The sequence below is a fragment of the Lissotriton helveticus genome, chromosome 6 (genome assembly GCF_964261635.1).
Source record: "Lissotriton helveticus chromosome 6, aLisHel1.1, whole genome shotgun sequence".
Lineage (NCBI taxonomy): Eukaryota > Metazoa > Chordata > Amphibia > Caudata > Salamandridae > Lissotriton > Lissotriton helveticus.
This window is the reverse complement of record NC_136067.1, coordinates 1,356,116,469-1,356,132,105: the sequence shown is the minus strand read 5'-3', so window position 1 is coordinate 1,356,132,105 and position 15,637 is coordinate 1,356,116,469.

Below are 15,637 nucleotides of genomic sequence, written 5' to 3'. Positions count from 1 at the left end.
TTCTAAAAGTTAATTTAATTTTCCTAAGTATTTATTTCAAATTTAACTTCACTAATGAAGCAGGTTTTAGGCTGCTGCACAGAGTAGACCTGAAGCCATGTTTTTGTGTAGTGGATGGCACAATCAGGGCTGCAGTCCACAAGTGAGGTTTACCTTTCTTTGCCATGGGTGTATTTCTGCGCCATATACGATGGCCTTGTAGGACAATGAAATAGGCCTATTGGGATGAAGCCAATTTCGACATGTCTAAAGAGGTAGCACAGGCACTTAACTTCTGGTCAGTAGGGATAAAGTGAACATACTTCACAAAAGAGCAAAAATAGGATCTTGAGTGACAATAAAGAAAATACGAAAAGTCTGGGGTAATCATAAAGAAAAGGAAGATTAGCTACAGTAATCATTTAAATGAATTCTAACATTTATGCTTAATCCCACAAGAACTGGGATATTTGAAAAACGATTCCAAATGTATCTTTATTAAAGAGGATTATATTATCCTGAGCACAGAACAGGGGAAGCCCTTTTGACATTAAGCACTTGTAATCTCTAATCCGCAGACCTAACTTGCACACGTCCTTACTCTCTGCCTCTGCAGAGTTCTGAAGTTCATGTGGGTAGAAGGGAAGCCCCTTGTGAGCCCTATTTTTTTGTCCATGATTGATTAGTGTGTGATTAAATCTATGATGGTATGCATTATATTACATATATACATTTCCAGTACAGTGTACTGATGTGAAGCAAACGGGAAGGTCTTCCGTGACTAGATGAACAGTGATGGGTGTGTGGCGCTGGAATTGTGTCATTCTTTTTTTTATTTCCATAATGTGTTCATACAAACAGTTTTTGTAAAAGTGTGGTTATTAAATAGAAATGTCTGTCAATATAGGAACAGCAATTGGTCGAAGATAGGTTAAAGCTGCGCCAAATGATATGGTTGGTGTTACATTTCAAGGAAAGTAGAATTTTTGACGGGCCCGTTTTGTCATTTCTGCTGATATCTGTGGTGTAACTGTCAGGGCCGGACTGGGAACCCAAAGCAGCCCTGGCAAATTTTGTCAGACCAGCTCCCGTATGGTGCATAGCAAGTGCAGCGAGTAGGCCTAATCACTGAAGAGTACATTTGGAAAAAATGTCTATTGTGGTTCATCCTACAACACATTTTTCATTATACATTCCAATTTAATTAGCTTTTATAGCCGAAATGATGCCTTTACAGTGCACCAGGATGCCCAGTCATATGTGTGAATGAAGACCATACTGGAGTCCTTTGCATGGAACTCGGCATTGATGTTTGTTTATTCAAATAGGCCTGTTTAAAAGTACTCTTGTATTGTCAGATTAACGGACAATGGCACAGGGAGACAATAATTTTCCTAGGATCAAACAGTTTGTTAAAGTAGGAGACCCAAAACTGCAGCACACTGCTACTTGCTCCAAAGACTATACATTTAAACCACTGCATTTGGGGGTACTATACAGTTAGACTGGGTACTGTCTTCCCTCCCCCACAGGATAGCCAGTCCAGTCTTTATGACCACACACTTACTACCAGATTTTTCATTGATTCTAAATACTGCCAATCTTGCCAAAAGAGAGAAAAGGAATATGTTTTAAAAGTGATTGCCCAAGAGCACACCATTTGGCCAAATTGAGAGACCAGGATTAAAAACCATGTCTTCTGATTCCACAATTTCAACTGGCCAAATAGACTGACTGAAATGGTAGCACTTCTGATGCAAAGCACTCAGGTTTCCAGGGAAATGTCACTCTGTTCTGGTCTCTTCCCAAATTTAGAAAACTATATATTTATTTCTAGCATGTTTAGGCAAAGTTGTAACGCTGAGCAGAAAGGTAGGTGGTATCAATATATGGGAAAGCTTTTCATGAACTAAGCCACTCGGCTTGCAAAAATGGCAAACAACAATCCAAAACTGCCTCAACAAGCCCAAAAAATATATAGAGCCATGAGGAATTACCGCATATGAATCAACATTCCCTGGTGTGTTCAGTGGCATCTTGGGTGACCTGCATTTTGCCCATGTGAGGAGATTTAAAGTGGCAGACTGCTATGACAGAAAATCCCAGAGGTGGTGGTCCAGTGTTTCTTAGCACACAGGTCTCGCCTCACTTAGCCAACGGCTCAGGAGCGTATCTGTGCAGTTTGCAGTGTTTCTTATATATAGTGCAAAATTGACCCGAAGGTATTGGATCACTTTACATGTGCACCAGTTACATTACACAACGTCACATTAATTTTTTTAAAGAAGGGAAGATTAAGTGATTCAGCTACACTCACAGGATTTTGAGCCGACGTCAAGACTCAAACTGGTTGTAAGGGGAAACGGCCTTTAAAACTCGGGCTGAGCCACGTGTGCCGTTTCCCCGCAAGCGCAACCGTGCTTGCCTGAACCACGTATCTGCCTTAACCACACATATGCATGGTTAAGGCAGATAGCAGAGGAAGCTCCAGACAGATAACTGGGGCTGGGGCCGGGTTTGGGTGGGAGAGTTTTTAGGGGTGGGGTTTGGTTTTAGGCCTCGGGGTGGGACAGTCGGTGTAGTTTTTTAAAGAGAGCAGGGTTTTAGGATGGGGAGGGGGTTGGGATAGTTTTAAGAGCTGGGTTTTGGGGGAGGATTTAGGGGTGTGAGTCAGTTTTAGGGCTCAGGGGGTCCGGGTAGTTTATTTAATGGGGGGCAGAGTTTTAGGCCTCAGGGCAGTGGAAGGGGTAGTTTTAAGGACTGCGCGGGGTATGTTTTAGGGCTCCGGGTAGGGGGGCTGGGGTCGGGGGAGTTTTTGGTGGGGGCAGGGTTTTAGGCCTCAGGGGAAGGGGTAGTTTTAGGATCAGGGTAGGTTTTAGGCCTAAGGGCGGGGGGAGGGAGATAGGATTTTAGGGCTGAGGGCGGGGTGTGGGAGGGTAGTGGTGGTAATCTTTTCCACGCATATCCTTTTACAAATCATGCCTTTACCACATAATTGCATGGTATAGTCATGCGTGGTGAGGATGGCATTGTAGAGGCACCTCGTGGTTCAGCCATGCAGACCTCTGTCATACAATCGGCTCTAAGGCCACATCATCCCCCTGCGACTAGGCACACATAACTGAGCACCATAAAGTTGAGTGATAGTAAAATCCACTGCCTAAGAGCCTGTGAGGTATGTGTGTGCAACACCCACATGCGGTTTGTAAACACAGTCACATTGTCTGTAAAGTGGCCCATGGTTGCAAGGCTGGGTTAAGGCCAAGCTCTGGCAGGCTGTTTAGCAAACACACTCTGATAAATTCCCATGGACTGTGTACCAGCTGGACCATTAGATTTCGAAAACGTGATAATAAAGAATCAGCTAGGTAAAATAATGATGCAGCACATAAAAGTTAACTTATCGAACCACACAGATCACCTATTTAGACAATTACCTTGAATTGCCTCAGGGAAAACAAAAAGAATAAACATTTCCTAAAATAGAAAGGACAATAGAAACATAGACAATCAGTAGAATACTGGATTTAGATAGCCTGCCACTTTCCTACCTTTAATAGTTTAGGATAGGGGAATTGTTCTAGTTGGCAATCTGTTGGTTGGGAAACAGAATGACAAAATGGACTCTATTCGAGACACTCCCTTTTGTCTACCTGTGCCTCAGATCTATGTTCTAGAAGTTAAAGCTTGTAAAATTAGGCACTATGTAATATACACTGTATCTTTCTTCGATGCCCTAAAAAGTCAGGCAATAAGGGATCGTGCCAGCATCACTTTTTTAATAATGCTGCATTATTCATGCACTGTACTGGTCACATGGTAGTAAAATACCAAAGATTCTGAAAATCACTTATTTTAAGAAATGTAATCAAAGTTAGTATATAGCTGCTGTAACAGAAAAGATCAAAAAGTAAAACAGCTTACTGTGTATTGACACATCTTGTTCTTGGTCATAATAGTAAGGGAGAGGTGTGGCGCAGCACCTCGAGCGGCTGACTCCGAGCACGGGCTCACAGTTTGATCGCGGCGCCAGCTCAGATCAGCATCATGTCACTCTGGGCAATACTCACGGCCTCAACGGCCCCAAGTGCCTAGAAACCCTTAAGGGTTGATGTGTTCGTACTTTACAAATATTAATTACAGATCAAGCTTCCACCCCTGCGCGGCAATATCTTTGCTGTATCCACTGCTGATGTAGAGCGATCACGTCCCTCACTACCACAATGCCTTCTCCAGAGTGTGTCACTACAAAGCAATCGCAATGATTCTCGAAATCAAAGTGGGTGACAAGGGTCCAAAACCTTCATTTTGCCCTCATTGCATGCTCAGAAAGGGCCCAACACCGTCGCTCGTGTTCATTCGGAAGCTGCTGGTCCATCCAAAAGTAAAGCGCCCCAGCATTTTTGAAAGACCTGGGATCTGGTACTGAGTTCACAGATCGGACCTTCATGATTTGCAATCACAACCTGCTCCTTCACCCAGCGCTGCCCTCATTGCCGATCATCATGGGTAGGCCGGGGCCTTAATGGCTTTTGCTTTAAATTGCGGCCCGGGCCCTGTCACGATTTTCACGCTCACTCTAACACCCCCCACCATACGCCCCACACCTGGCCAGGAAACTCACGCAGGGGACGGCCTGTCACTCACCTTCGGCTGCGGGCGCCGGGGCGGCAGACACGGGAGCAGGCTCCGCTCCATGCCAGCCTATCAGTCTGTCTGTATGGCGCAGCTGTAAAAAGGTCAGGCTACCAATCAGTATAAAAGATCCTTAAGTATTGCCCGGCGGTGTCGCCTCTTAAACCCACAAGATATTAACCAATGAAGAGGCAGGCGCTGGAGACTGGAAGGCAGGAAACAAGGGTTTATTCTCTCCGGAGGAGAACACATCAGTTCGGACAGCAAGTATCGTCACGAGGTGCTCTAACCGCATCTCTGAGGCCTGGCCTCTTATACACAGTTTTATGATCTTTATTGCAGGTAACACATTCTTGCAATGCTTTGAAGTATGAAAGGACATCCTCGGAATCTCCCCTTCAGGCCCGTTCCCACACACATTTACAGTTGAAGTCCCCACCCTGGTCACAATAGGTGATGATTATCGCGCAGCTGGGCATTCCGCCGATTCACGGAATGTGTGGGGTTGATCGGATATCATAGGGTGGGGGCTTTGATCAATTCGAGGGTCCTTTAATGGGGGAAGCTTCCTACTGTACGGGGGGGCAATAAACAGTATCCGCAGAGCCAGGTGGCGGCCTGGGAACGAGGAAGACAAACGGGCACACAGGAAAAGGGGGTTTGTATCAAAGGGTCTGGGACCATGAAAGGAACGAAGGGAGGTGTCGCGCTGGGAACGGGATGGGATTCCGGGACAGAGCTGTGCTGAAGAGGGGTTTTCGACTCAAGGCATGTGAGAGCGGGGGGGGGGGTTGTCAGCGCGCGGGGGGATGCCTGCGAGGTTGAGGGAGAGAGAGAGAGAGAGACGCGCTGGCTATCAGCGAGGGGCAGGGAGGCCATGGTGCTCAAAATGGCTGCCGCTTACGTGCACGAATGGGTTCAAGGAGAGCAAGATGGCGCCGATAATGTTGACGTTTGCAGCCTAACTTTTAACAGTCCTCCCTTTTCAACATATCTAGCCAACTTGCCTACTCAATGTCAATCTTCATCAAATTCCTAACCTCTGCATCATATAATGCTCCCATGCGTTCGTTTCCAAAGTCCACAGTCTTAGGGCAAATACAATTTGCACATAATGAACACAGAGGTGGCAGACATTGAATTCCTAAGCATAGACTGCATATTACAACTACAGGAATCAGGATAATGGTGAACAGTCTCCAGCCCCAGTTCTTAACGGTGTTCCAGAACCAACCACCAAGCGACCATTCTTCCTGATCCTGGTGGACTTCTGAAGAGAGTCTGTGAAGATGTTCGATGGCTTTGTACACTGAGGGTGAGTTGTCCGGTATGTATGTACAGCAGCTGGACCCAATAATGCGGCATGCTCCACCACGGTCCGCAAGAACCACATCTAGGACAAGGCGGTTCTGGAGGGCCACCAAGCGGACCGCTTGGAGCTCGGCGGTGTTGTTAGCAAAGATACCAGCTGTGATGTTCATTGTTGTCTCAACTGCCTGAGTCAGATGTCGGATGGCACGGCTGTTTGCCATCGGGCCCCAGAGGGGAACAAGTCCCTTCATAGCATCAAGGAACTGCGCTCCTGTTGAGTCGGCTTGCTCAATGTCCTTGGCTCGTTTTTGTCTATGATGATTCGCTGGGGCCACATAAGTCGGAGGAAGGATGAAGGAGATGAAACAAGTGCCCCCCCAGCCTTTGGGGAGCCAGGTGTAGGCCTTTGTGCCGCAGATGAAATACATGTTTGGGGACGACACAAAGGAAGGTGGATCCGTGGAGTCCAAAGTTCTGGTAAAACGGCAAGCACTGCGGCCCACCAGCTGTGTCCCATGTCCTTCTATGCACATGTGGCCTGTGACGTTGATGACTGACAGGGCACAGTCAGAGTGGCAGCCGTTCGTTTCCGCAGGTAGGAGAAGGTGGGTCTGGTTGGATTGTTGAACACCTGCATTTCAATTCGTTCTTTAGCAGGGATGTCCATGTGGATTGAGTCGTTGGAGGTCTGCGGGCAGAAGTATGCCTTTGTTTTGTTTCGCCAGACCCCGTGGAAGAAATGCGTTACGGTTTTGCTGGAGGTGGCATTGTCCTTATAGCTTTCTTGCAGGAGGATCAGCCAAGCAAGGCAGGAGCCATGAACTGAGAAGGGTGAAGGGATGAATGGTATCGAGTGTCCAGTGGCGTGGGGTAGCAACCCACAGATCCAACAGTTGGTGGCATTGGTGGCGAGATGGTGCTGGTGAAGGAGCTGTACGAAAGAGTTATTCCAAAACTCCTTTCGTCTCTCTCTGAGTTGAGGAGAAAGCGAAATCAGATAATGTTCCTTCATGGTGGTAGGCTGAGCAGTGGTCAGGAATGTTTCGTGTGCAGGTGCATTTTCTTCCACAATCCAGAGTGTGGTCATGAGGAGAAAGCAGAAAAGGATTGTGATGAAGAGTGCAATTGTCTTTGAGCTGTGGAGTCTGTCTGTTCTTGGGTTTCTGTAGTGGGTATTTCCTGTTGCCTCCATCATCTTCTTATTTGGCGCTTCCATCATCTTCTTATCTGGCGCTTCCATCATCTTCATCTTCAAGGTGCTCGGTAGTGGGCAGAACCACAGACTTAGTTTAGCTTCTCTCCAGGTAACCCTTGGTTGCTTTGGGTCACCGTTCTGAGATTCAACTTAGTTCGTGGTCTACTTAGCCGAAGCTCCCTCCTTTCGACGCAGGAAATACCCTTCTCTGGATGGCACAGTGGGATCAGAGAATTTTGAAAGTTCAAGTGCTTCGGTATCTGGATAGCAGGTTAGTGACGGTCGGTCTTTGTTCAGGAGCTCTTCTTGGTTGTCGATGTTTTCTGTCGTGGCCAGGGTCGAGGAGACCTTCTTACAGTGGTGTGCGTGCAGCCAGTGCCGTTTCCCCTCCACACGAAGAGCCGTCCGGGTGGTGATTAACACTTGCCAGGGGCCCGTCCACCGGGGTTCCAAACTCTTCGACCGCTGAAAGTTTCGGATCAGCACGAAATCTCCAGGTTGGATGGCGTGACCCGGACCCCTGGAAGCATCGGGGATGGCCTGCTGCACCTGCTGATGAATGACAGACAGAGTTTCAGTCAATTTATACAGATAATCAGACATTAGGACGTCCGGGACGTCATGAATGGAAGTTGGTTTCGGTGCAGACCAGACACTCATGGGACGACCGAAAACAACTTCATAAGGTGTTAAGTGATGTCTGGTGGGGGTGGAACGCATCGATAGCAATGCCAGTGGGAGGGCGTCTGGCCATTTCAGACCCGTGGTAGCCACTATCTTGGCCAGTTTAAGCTTTAGTGTGGCATTGTGTCGCTCAACAAGTCCAGCAGACTGGGGATGGAAGACTGCGTGGAATTTCTGCTTGATGCCCAACCCCTTTAAGATGAACTGGATGACTTCGGCTATGAAGTGGGGGCCATTATCGCTCCATAAAATACGACAAAGGCCGTAACGGGGGAAAAACTCCTTTAACAGTACTTTTGCAGTGGCCATAGCAGTGTTGTCACGGGTTGGGTATGCTTCCACCCATTTGCTAAATGCGCACACCACGACAAGTACATATTTAAGGCCTTGGCACCTGTCTAGCTGGATGTAGTCCATCTGCAGGACTTCAAATGGGTGATTTGGGACCCCAAATCCTCCCCGGGGTACTACAGTTCCTTTCCCGGGGTTGTGTTGCAGGCATATCAAGCATTGTTGGACCAGGCGTTTGGCGGAGTCTGTGATTTTATCATTGTGCCAAACGCTGGAGACAAGTTCAATCATGGGGGCTGATCCTATGTGGGCAGGGGAGTGTGCCATAGCCAGTATGGGAATCAGGTACGAGTCAGGTAGCAACCATTTGTTTGTGTCTCTTGTCCGCCAGCAGCCTTCGTCATCTTTTAATCCCACCCGTGTCCATTCAGTCAGCTCGTGTTGTGTGCTAGTCGTTTGAATGTCTCTAATAGTGTCCCTAGCGTCAGTCCATTTTTCTGCTTGTGACCTGGTCACATACATACGTGTTGTCGTCCTATTTTCAGCTGTCGTTCGGGCAGTGATGTCGGCTAGCGCATTTCCCTGCCCAATGATGTCTGTCACCTTTTTGTGTGCCTGGCATTTGACGACTGCAAGCTTTTTGGGGAGAAGGACAGCTTCGACCAAGGCGGAGACTAGATCCCCGTGCAAAATGGGGGTGCCGTGTGAGGTCAAGAATCCCCTTTCCCTCCAAAGGAGCCCAAAATGGTGAACCACCCCGAAGGCATACTGGCTGTCGGTGTAAATGTTCGCTGTGGTTCCTGCTGCCAGAATGCAGGCTCGTGTCAGGGCAATCAGTTCCGCTGCCTGGGCAGATCGTTGCGTGATGCGGGCTGTCTCGACTACAGTTCGAGCCGTGGTGACTGCATAGGCAGCGGAAGTGGTGCCATCGGGGAGTTTGATGCAAGAACCGTCCACCCACAGCTCCCCGTCAGGGTCAGGGAAAGCCGTGTCTCTGAGGTCAACCCTACTTCTAGTCTGTTCGTCCGTAAGAGTCACGCAGTCATGTACAGGGTGCACATTGGGATCGTTCTCTGGTAAGGGTAACAGAGTTGCCGGGTTCAGTGTGGTGCATCTTTTCAGGGTGATGTGGGGTGCAAGCAAAGTCAGTTCGTATCCAGTCAGTCGTGCACTCGTCAGGTGTTGCGTCTTGGTTTGGTTCAGGAGGGTGTCAACTGCATGGGGTACCAGTACCGTGAGGGAATTCGAGAGTACGATCCCCTCACTCTGTCGGATAGAGATTGCGGCAGCAGCTACAGCTCGAAGGCAGGCAGGCAAGGCTCTGGCTACAGGGTCAAGAGTGGCAGAGAAGTAAGTGCACGGTCGTTGCTTTGGGCCAATGGCCTGGGTCAGGACAGATAAAGCGCACCCCTCCCTTTCGTGAGTGTAAAGGGAGAAGGGCTTTTTGTAATCAGGGGTACCAAGGACAGGGGCCGAACAAAGGGCATCTCGTAGTTCCGTGAAGGAGGTTTGACACTCAGGGGTCCAAGGGAGTGGGAAGGGGACGTCTTTACCTAGCAGAGAAAGCAGCGGTTTCACAATGAGGCTAAAGTTTGGTAACCACTGTCGGCAGAAGGAGGTGAGGCCTAGTAGGGAGCGAACCTGTTTCTGGGTCTTAGGGACAGGAGTTTCGAGAATGGTTTGGATCCGGTCAGGAGTGAGTTTCCTTCCTTCTTTGGACAAAAGGTGGCCTAGGTAAGTGACCTGGGGTTGGCAGAATTGCAACTTCTTCTTGGAGACCTTGTGGCCATTTTCCGCAAGGAAGTGCAGGAGTTGAATGGTGGCTGTAACTGCTAATGGAGTGGTGTCGGCTGCCAAAAGGATGTCATCGACATATTGCACTAACACCACTCCATCGGGTAACTGGACTTGATCCAGTTGTCTCTTGAGGGCCTGGCTGTAGATGCTAGGGCTTTCTGTGTAGCCCTGGGGTGCTCGGCAGAACCTATATGAGCGGGCTTTTAGGGTGAAGCCGAAGAGATATCGGCTGTCTGGGTGGATGGGGATGGAAAAGAATGCGTTTTTGAGGTCAATGACAGTGAAGGTGGTGGCAGTAGAAGGAATCAAAGTCAGGATGGTGGTGATGTCTGAGACCACAGGGTACTGGGGTACCACCACTTTCTTGATCTCTCGAAGGTCAATGATAAAACAGTATGCTTTCTCATCTCCCTCTCCCTGTTTCTTGATGATGGGCAAGATGGGGCTGTTGCAAACGTTGCTAACCACTTCCTCTACCACTCCTGCGTCTATCAGTGACTGAATAATCTTTACCAATGCCTTCTCGCCCTCGGGCGATATCCGATATTGTGGAAGTTTTGGGAGTGTTGCGTCTGGTCGGACAGTAATGTGCACTGGGTCAATCAACATGCGCCCTACGTCCGAATCCGCCTTGGCCCACAGATACGGAGGCAGAGTGTCAAGCAGGGATGTGTCAGAGTCGGTGATGGAAAACATGCGTCGGGGAGGGCAATGTCTAAGCAGAACGGGGTTGTCGTAAAGGAAAACTCGAACTCCTTCTTGAGAACATCTGATCGTCGCTCGGAAGTGTTTCAATAAGTCAAGTCCCATAATGGCGTCAGGGCTATTGGAGGAAAGCAAAAACGTGGTGTCAGTGGTGTTGTTTTCTACGTCAAAGAGGATCGGGGCGGACAAGGGGTTAGTGGAGGGCGTTCCATCGAAACCTGTCGATGTTATAAGTGAGCCAGACAAGGGTGCCCTTGGAATCAGTCGTTTAGATAACGCACTACGTGTTGCGCCAGTGTCCACCAGAAATGGAGACTTGGTACCCAGGACCTTAGCAGTGACGTAAGGGCCTTGCTGGTCAACATAGAGCTCGACTGGATCCCTCCCTTGCCCTTGGCAGTCCTATGCAAAGCTGTGGGCGTCATCGTAGTCAGATTGCTGGTATTGGTTCTGTCTGGGTCGATCAAATGTATTTGGTCTGCCCGATCTGTCGTTAGTCGTGTCATTTGGGGGCCCTCGCTGTTGTCCCTTATTTCTCGGTCCACTTGCTATGTCCTTGGGGTCTTTGTTTCTGATTATTTCCAGAAGAACTGGGCACTGGGATTTCCAATGGCCAGTTCCTTTGCAGAAAGCACACTGGTCCTCTCTAAGGTCTGTACGTCCACTGTGGGGAGTCAAAGTGCGGTCCTGGGGAAATGCAGCCTTAGGGACGTTCGTCTGATAGTTTCCCCGGTATTGGTCTCGTCCTATAGTCACCCCTTGCAGTTGGGCAATCATCACCCTCTCTTTCAAGTCCTTCTTCTTTTTCTCTGTTGCCCTATCGTTTTCATTTTTCTGATGTTCATAATATTGGGCCATCTGGAGGATAGCCGTAGGTTTGGAGGCTGCCCAACTACTCTCGCTAGCCTGCAGTTTCTGGGAGACCTCCGATGACAGACCCTTAACATAATTCTGGACAAACAGATGGTGTCCGGTTGCAGTGGTCATGTCCTGGCCGCTGTAATCGGAGAACACCGTTTCAAACCGGGAGAAGTATTCCGATACATCCTCCTGGGGTTTCTGGCGACAGGCCGTTACTATCGACCAGTCCACTTTCTTTTCTGGAATCAGGGTTTTTAATTTATGTACGATTTTATCTGGAAGGTCTAGAATGGATTTCAAAGGCTTTTGTCCAGGTCCTCGTTGTTTATCAATGTTATCGAGTTGTGACCAGGTATGTCCAAACAGCTCAAGGTGGTCGACTTTCAGGATTTGCTTCCACACATCAGCTGGTAGACATAACCCGAAAAACAAGTCGATGTCAGCCAGGGTCATAATCGTTGAACCTAGGGCTGTACCCAATTCAGTATAGAAGGCAGTGGGGTTTTTACGTAGGTCAGGCAGAGATTTTCGGAATGTCAGAATCTCTTGCCGGTCCCATGGCTGGTAGACCCAGTTGTACACTACCCTTCCTTTTGCATCTTGGTGGTTTGCATCATCGTTAGTCCCTGCACCTCGTGGAGGAACCCAGTAAGGGGCAGCCTCTCGTATCGGCATCATGGTGTTAGATTGCTCAGTTTCTGGTTCGGTCGCTACGGATGTCGTGGGTTTAGTTCCCGATTCTCGTTCAGTGAGGTGGCGGAAAACCTCAAGCGTACGCGTAAGGAGGTCCGTCACATCACACTCGCCCTCATCCCCGATATCGACCTTCCGGTACAGAGTCGTTAGGCTCTCGGGACCTTTGTCTCGATATCGGTCCTCGTATGCGTTCAAGACATGGTAACACAGTCGTACGGTAAAATGTCGTCTGTGACTCCCTGTATACGAGTTAAACATATCCGTGATGTACTCTTCATCTTCCTTCCTTTCTACCAGTGTCCTTGCTATCTTGTCGATCCCTGTTCGCTCATCTTTGCTTAGTCTGTTTGTTCTTGCAGAACCAGCCCTTCGGGTCTCAGGGTCGCCTAACGTTGTCGTTTGCGTAGTATTTAATACAAGGGGTTCGGCCGGCACAGAGGCCATGGGGGCCGAAGCTGTGGCGCTACCTTCGTTTGTACCTGGGGGTGGTGAGTGCTGTGCTAAGGGTTGGGAAGGGGCATATGGAGGGGGCATGTAGATGGTCGGAGGACCTAACAGCAGATCATCGTTGGCTCGTTGTTTCGAGGGTAAATCAGGGTAGAGCATGGAGGACGTTCTAACCGGACACTGGCTTGATGTTTCCATTTCTAGTTTCTGTTTGGCTTTCTCTCTTTCCTTTATCTCTCCTTCTAGTTTCTGAGCAGCTAGGTGGGCTGCTTTTCGCAGCTCTTTTCCCAACCTACTCTCAGTTTTCTTTTTACGTTGTTCAGTTTCTTTGCGCCACATGCCGAAACTATCAAGCATAGTGGGCATTGTCTTGTTTTTACCGAGGGCTGCTTCTAGCGCGTTTATTTTGTCATCATCAAAGGATCCTATCAGTGGCCACTGACTTTCTCGATCCTTTTTCGTATATTTATGCCACAGCTTGTTATAGGCTATAGCGATCAATCCATGCTTCATGAACATGTCCTTATTAGGGGTGCCCTCCAGTGGAGCCGGATGGTTCATCTCTAATAAGCGGTCCGGGCTAAACAGGCTACCAATCAGTGGGGAGAAGACAGACATGACGGATCACAACGGGGACAAAAGTCAGCACTGCCTATCTTATCACTGCGTGCAAAGACTAGACAGAATATTCCTATTCTACGTTGTTTGCAGGCAGTGAATACCTCATGAACCAATATCAAATAGTCAACGTTCGGTCAATCAAAACAATTCAGTGGGGAGAATAAGTAGGCCCGCAAAGGTCTGCGTTACCTACCCTTTCACTATCTGCAAAAAAGGGGGGGTGCCTTCCAGTTTGCAGACAGAGAATCTCCAGAAAACAGTCTGGGAACAATAGTTCAGGTTCAAATAATTAATCAGTGGGGGAGAAAGATAGGCACGACGGCTGCGTTACCTATCATTCACTGCTTGCAAAGAGAGAGCCTGTTGTTTCTCCGTTTGCAGACAGCGAATCTCCAAATAAATCAACAAAGAGTAATACTAGTATTTTCTAAACAATTGAACAATCATTTCGCAATTCGTCGTGTTTACACGACCTTACCCGGACCGCATGGACAGTTTCTTGTCTTCCGAATCCAGCGCCCGATCGTCCTCTTTTCTTCGTAATCCTCGCGGCACTCCTGATGGTTCCCAGTCAGGACCGTAGATCACTCGAGAGAGGTCTGTTCGGAACCAGTGAAGTTCGGATGATCGGCTGTCAGACGAGGGTCTATCAGACAGGTGCACTCCTGATCGTTGCAATCATTCACTCTGTCGTCAGGACCTCTCCCACTGGATCCACGTGTCGCTGATGGGCCCCACGCTTGGGACGCCAATTGTAAAAAGGTCAGGCTACCAATCAGTATAAAAGATCCTTAAGTATTGCCCGGCGGTGTCGCCTCTTAAACCCACAAGATATTAACCAATGAAGAGGCAGGCGCTGGAGACTGGAAGGCAGGAAACAAGGGTTTATTCTCTCCGGAGGAGAACACATCAGTTCGGACAGCAAGTATCGTCACGAGGTGCTCTAACCGCATCTCTGAGGCCTGGCCTCTTATACACAGTTTTATGATCTTTATTGCAGGTAACACATTCTTGCAATGCTTTGAAGTATGAAAGGACATCTTCGGAACCTCCCCTTCAGGCCCGTTCCCACACACATTTACAGTTGAAGTCCCCACCCTGGTCACAATAGGTGATGATTATCGCGCAGCTGGGCATTCCGCCGATTCACGGAATGTGTGGGGTTGATCGGATATCATAGGGTGGGGGCTTTGATCAATTCGAGGGTCCTTTAATGGGGGAAGCTTCCTACTGTACGGGGGGGCAATAAACAGTATCCGCAGAGCCAGGTGGCGGCCTGGGAACGAGGAAGACAAACGGGCACACAGGAAAAGGGGGTTTGTATCAAAGGGTCTGGGACCATGAAAGGAACGAAGGGAGGTGTCGCGCTGGGAACGGGATGGGATTCCGGGACAGAGCTGTGCTGAAGAGGGGTTTACGACTCAAGGCATGTGAGAGCGGGGGGGGGGTTGTCAGCGCGCGGGGGGATGTCTGCGAGGTTGAGGGAGAGAGAGAGAGAGACGCGCTGGCTATCAGCGAGGGGCAGGGAGGCCATGGTGCTCAAAATGGCTGCCGCTTACGTGCACGAATGGGTTCAAGGAGAGCAAGATGGCGCCGATAATGTTGACGTTTGCAGCCTAACATTTAACACAGCGCGACCCTCAATGCGCTTGCGCTGTCTCCAGACTCCACCCTAAGGGTGGTTACTATAGCGCGGCCCGCAGATTAAGAGGAGACGTCACTGCGCACTGCGCATCACAGTACACCCACCCAACCCAGGTCACAGGTGCATTTTTTATTAATAAAATAAAGTCGGGTGAGTGACATCATGTCAGACACGGTCCTGGACGGTGCGTGCAGCTCCAGCAGCTGCATGTGTTTGCTCAGTCATACCTCAGGGCCCAAATCGGCCCCAGCAACTCAAAACCGGCCCCCTGTCACCAAACCGGCCCCCACCCCGTCCAGCCGACCGGGGGATTGCCCGGTGCCCGGCATTGCCAGTCCGGCCTTGGTAACTGTGTATCCATAGGGACAAATGAAAACCATGTGTAAATAGCTGGTGTAGGAGAGTAGGGTCTGCTTTCTATGGTTACCCCCCACGTTTTGCTGTGATTCTCTGGTTTTTCGACTGTAGTGTGGCTGTGGACCTGCTAATCAGACCCACAGCCCAGCTGCTCTCTCTCTAAATTGATACCATGTACTTTAGGTACATGCCAGATTGGTTACTGGGTCACCCTTGTGAGCCCCTGTATAGTGTACCATAGGTACCCAGGGCATAGGTGCACCCTAGGCCTACCAGGGGCTGCAGCATGTATTGTGCCACCCCTGGTTTGCCTTCCAAACTGACACCACAGGTCTCTTCACACAGCCTGGGAAAGGTAGTGTAATCACCCCTTACTTAGATATAGTATACCTATGGCAGGCCTTGACAATCCT